Source organism: Elephantulus edwardii, unplaced genomic scaffold (assembly GCF_000299155.1).
Source record: "Elephantulus edwardii isolate Elephantulus edwardi_28Jun2011 unplaced genomic scaffold, EleEdw1.0 scaffold00071, whole genome shotgun sequence".
NCBI classification, from domain to species: Eukaryota; Metazoa; Chordata; class Mammalia; order Macroscelidea; family Macroscelididae; genus Elephantulus; species Elephantulus edwardii.
In genome coordinates this window covers 6,088,670-6,093,794 of record NW_006399821.1, presented here as the reverse complement: position 1 = coordinate 6,093,794, position 5,125 = coordinate 6,088,670, and the positions used below count along the sequence as shown (strand labels likewise).

General features: G+C 50.2%; 1 pseudogene; it reads right to left on the bottom strand.

Moving 5' to 3' along the window:
* LOC102869868 overlaps positions 1–2,926 on the bottom strand; it is a 4,242-nt pseudogene extending 1,316 nt beyond the window's left edge.
* Positions 2,927–5,125: the final 2,199 nt, after the last annotated feature.

Sequence of the window (5,125 nt, the reverse complement as noted above, 5' to 3'; positions counted from 1 at the left end):
GGTTACCTATAGGAAAGGGAGCAAACCTAGAGAGAACAAACTTGTGAGTTACAAATAGAAGGGCTTTGAGGGTGTTGATTTCAGGTTTACTGGGGAGGGAGGGTGGCAGAAGGTGGCTTAGGTAACAGTGGATACCCTAGGCATTCTTTTCTTTTTTCTCCTTCCCCACCCAGGGGTCAATCTGGGGACAATGGCACAATCTGGGGACTGAGGAGCTCACCCTGAGGGCCGCAACGGCTCACCCCGAGCCGAGGGCCGAGGGCAGCCCGCCCCAGGCAGAGGGCTGAGGGCAGCCCGGGCCGGGCAGAGGGCCGTGATGGCTCGCCCCGAGCTGGGGGCCGAGGGCAGCCCGCCCCTGGCAGAGGGCCGAGGGCATCCCGCCCCGGGTAGAGGGCCGTGATGGCTCACCCCGAGCTGGGGACCGAGGGCAGCCCGCCCCAGGCAGAGGACCGTGACGGCTTGCCCCAAGCCAGGGGCTGAGGGCAGCCCATCCCAAGCAGGGCAACACCCCCAGGAGCTGGCTGGTATACTCCCCCTCCAATTGCCCCTACCCCAGTCTGGTCCCCTCGCCTGACTGAGGACTCTGTGGTCAGGGATAGTGTTTCCAATTCCAGCACTGCCACTTTTATCCCCCCCCCATAAGTGGTCATACTATATTTTGAAGTAGGTGTCACTGCCCTCCCCCTTTATATATGATAAAGGGAACCTGAGAATTGTGAACAGACTCCCCCCAGGTCTAACCATCTTTTGGCAGAAGCATTCAACAGAACAAAATATGTGGTGCATTTAGAATGTAGGTCCTCTTGTGCATGCTGCCACTGTTAAGGTCATCAGACTCACAGTGACTTTCAGCAATCCATTGCATAGGTAATCATCTTCTTTGGCCTGTCCAATGCATAGGTAATCTTCTTCTTTGGCCTGTCCAATGCATAGGTAATCTTCTTCTTTGGCCTGTCCAATGCATACATAATCGTCTTCTTAGGCCTGTCCAAGGAGACCCAAACCTGCAGATGGCGGTCATGCATCCCATCCCCCACCTCCTACGCAGGCGGCCAGCGGGGCGCCCCCCCCCCAGTGCAGGAGGCCTGTGGGAGGCGTGCGGCCCCACCAGCGCAGGCTGCCGTTGGGGGTGCGCCCCCCCACCCCGCCGCACAGGCGCTCGGCTGGTGTGTGGCCCCTCTTGTGCGGGCGGCCGGCGGGCGCCAGCTTCCCCCACAGCTGCCATCCTGGCTCCGAGAATTCTCCCCAGACCAAGTCCACCTTGCGGCAGTGTGGTGGCTTCACTGTACCTGTCTTGTGGAGGGCCGGTGCCCAGCATCCATCCTGGGTGAGGGAATCCATTCGTTCAGGCTGTGGAAGCCTCATGGAGTTGCAGCAGCTGTGCGGCGTGGCGCGAGCTCTGCGGGGGATGGGGGGCGTTGGGAGCCACAAGACTCACCCGTTTCTCCTTGGGAATCCTTGAATTCCTGTTGTTGAGCCTCGATCTTCACTGAGGGCCAGTCATCCACTGTTTAAGTGTTCAATTATCAATAAGCCGAGGTCTGTGGAAGGCCATAATGGCCCTGCTTTAAGTGGTTCGCTGCTCCCGCAGCTCACCACGCTGTCTCTGCCTCTGCCGCCATCTTGGATGATGGTTTGAAGGGTGGTTTTGAGAAAATTTCTCTGGCTTGGATCTTCACTGTCAAAGAGCTCTAAAAGCTATTTTGGTCTATATATTTCTTTGTTATTATTGTTGTTATGTTCCATTAAGTCACTTGCTACTCATAGTGACTCTATGTACAATAGCTCTGAACTCTGCTCTATCCTGATCCAATCTGTCTGACATAACTATCCCCATTATTCCAGTTATTGTGTCAATCCATCTCATCTGGGGTCTTTCTCTCTTGTGCTGTTCCTTTATCTTTCTAAGCGTAATGTCACTCTTCAAGGACTTGTCCCTCCTGGCCATGTGCCCAAAATGTGTGAGACATATCTTCAAAATCCTTGCCTCCAAGGAGCAGCTTGGTTTCACTCTCTCCAGGTCAGATTTTTTGGTTCTTTTGGCAGTCCGTAGTATGTTCAGTGTGCTTCTCCAGCACCACTTCTCAAAGGCATTGATTTACCTTCTGATTTTCATCCTTATTCATTGACCAGCTCTCTGAAGCATAGCAAGTAATCACAAAGACCATGGCCTGGATCAGTCACACCTTAGTCTCCAGACTGACATCGTTGCTCCTCAATACTCTTTAGAGGTCTCTGACAGCAGACTTTCCCAACACAATTCATATATCAGGTTAGAAATCTGGAGACTCTAAAAATCTTAAGGAAAAAAAAATCATAAAGGAGCCATAGATGAGGCCAGGCTGCTTCTAACATGGGCTCATCTTCCTCTGGGTTGAACTCGGCTGCTGTGGGATTGGAGGAAGGTGGTAATGTTCGAAACATGTTAAATGCAGGCATATAGACTACTTCTTGGGGGAAAATTGGTCTTGTGATGACATTCTGGTTGTGGGTGAATGTGGCACCTTTCACTTCCTTCCACTTTACGTCACTGAGTGATTTGGAAACAAAGTCAAAGAGGATATAACACTGACTTAGCTTCTGGGTAAAAAGATTATCTCAACGAGTAAGAGGAACATCTTTCATAGATGACAGTTTCTTCAGTTCTTGATTATTGTTGGTGTTAAACTGTGTGATACTCGGCTACTATTTCTCTTTCTTCACTGCGGGCTGAGGGGGGCACTTTTGTTTTAATAGTTGCTGCAGCAACTTGGACAGCAACAGTCCTGTTTTTCCAGCTTGACAATCTCTTACTCTGAGTCTTGTCCTTCTTGTGAACTTTTCCCAGCTTTTGGTGCTTCTTTTGCCTCCTTGTTTTTATTCGCCCTGGCTGGAGCGGTTCCTGCTGCCCACAGCAGCAGAGCCTCCATGGCACTGAGGCAGCCATCGTCCCTGGACTGAGCTATTCACTTGTTGGACCCTTCCCCTTTTCCAGTCTCCTACAAACTGCCACAGCCATGGTGTCGGGGGGCCTGTTTACAATTTTAAAGTCTTACCAAAGTTTTGTCTGAGCACTCTAGTCCACAGTTTACAAATTCCAGACAAGCTTTCAATACTGTGCTTAAAAGTACTCTCAAATCAGAATGAGCAACATTAGTGGAGTATCATTTATGAGATTGAGAACATATGTCCATGATTGAACTAATTAAAATAACCAAGACAATATCCCACACTCTCTAAACACATAATGCTAAGAAATCAAATTGCATTATGGCAACTAAATAGCTGCAAACTCCTTTAGGGATAGCAATCCTAGGCCAACTTTTGAAGTGCCATTATAGCAAGGTATCTAGACACCTTCTGAAAAGGAGATTTTCCCAAGACCCTGGGAGGACCCAGCCATCCAGGAATAACATGGCTGCTTCCTCTCCTCTCCCAACTGCCTTTGGGCTAAAGGCCACCTCCTGGTTCAAACCCTAGGCCCAGGCTGGCTAGCCTCATTCCGGGGACAGAGTAAACCTGTATGTCAAACACATTCCCGGAAAAGCAGTCAACTCCAAAAGCTTACCACGATTCCTGCACTCACACCAGCATGCTCCTTCCTTCTGGCAAGGAGAACTTCCCAAGACCCTGGGAGGAGCCAGCCATCCAGGAACAACATGGCTGCTTCCTCTCCTCACCCAGCTGCCTTGGATTTAAGGACGCCTCCTGGTTCAAACCATAGGCCCAGGCTGGCTCGCCTCACTCTGGGGACAGAGCAAAACTGGATGTTAAGAAGGAAGGAGCATGGTGGTGTGAGCTCACGAATCGTGGCAAGCTTTTGGAGTCGACTGTTTTTCTGGCAATGTGTTTGAAATGTAGGTTTGCTCTGTCCCCAGAGTGAGGCTAGCCAGCCTGGGCCTAGGGTTTAAACCATGAGGTGGGCTAAGCCTAAAGGGCCCTCGGGCCTAAGGACCTTGGGCCAGGTTAAAATTGTTTTCCTGTCAAATATTCTTCTAGGTCATATAGCACTGGTCTCTGCATTGCTGTTCAGAGGTAATTCGTAGTTTCTGTGCTGCTGAAGACTGTGACAATGATGTGCCAATTGTGGTAATGGATTACCCATGGTGGACAGTGCTGGCTGGAGCTTCCCAACTATATCAAGCCTGGAAGCAGGAGTGGCATCCACTTCTGAAATGACTGGCCACCGGAAACTCTATGTACAAACAGTGCTCAGGCCGTTTGTTCATAGGGTCACTATGAGTCGTCTACGCCTCGACGACATCAAGCAATAATAACAATGATGTCAACCAAGAGAGAGCTATGTTGGCCTAGTGGAAAGGAAGCTGTGCTGCCAAGGTGAAGGTGGGTGATTTTCAGCTGTGGCCCTCAACCATGTTCAAATTGTTTTCCTGTTGAACGTTCTGCTAGGTGGTATAGCACTGGTCTGTGCATTGCTGTACAGAGGTAACTCGTGGTTGCTGTGCTGCTGAAGACTGTGACAGTGATGTGCCAACCGTGGTAATGGGTACCCAGGTGGACAGTGCTGGCTGGAGCTTCCTGACTATATCAAGCCTGGAAGCAGGAGCGGCATCCACTTCCGAAATGGCTTGCCTCCAGAAACTCTACGTATGAACAGTGCTCAGGCTGTTCGTTCATAGGGTCGCTATGAGTCGTCTACGCCTCGAAGACATCAAGCAACAATAACAATGACAACAACCAAGAAAGAGCTTCGTTGGCCTAGTGGAAAGGAAGCTGTGCTGCCAAGCCAAAGGTGGGTGATTTTCATCTGTGGCCCTCAGCCAGGTTCAAATTGTTTTCCTGTCAAACATTCTTCTAGGTGGTATAGCACTGCTCTGTGCATTGCTGTACAGAGGTAACTCGTTGTTGCTGTGCTGCTGAACACTGTGACAATGATGTGCCAGTCGTGGTAATGGGTACCTAGGTGGACAGTGCTGGCTAGAGCTTCCAGACTATATCAAGCCTGGAAGCTGGAGCGGCATCCATTTCCAAAATGTCTTGCCTCTGGAAACTCTATGTTCGAACAGTGCTCAGGCCGTTCGTTCATAGGGTCGCTATGAGTCGTCTATGACTTTATGGCATCACACAACAACATCTAGACACCAGAAACTGATAAATAATTCACAAAACTCAACAAGATGGAACT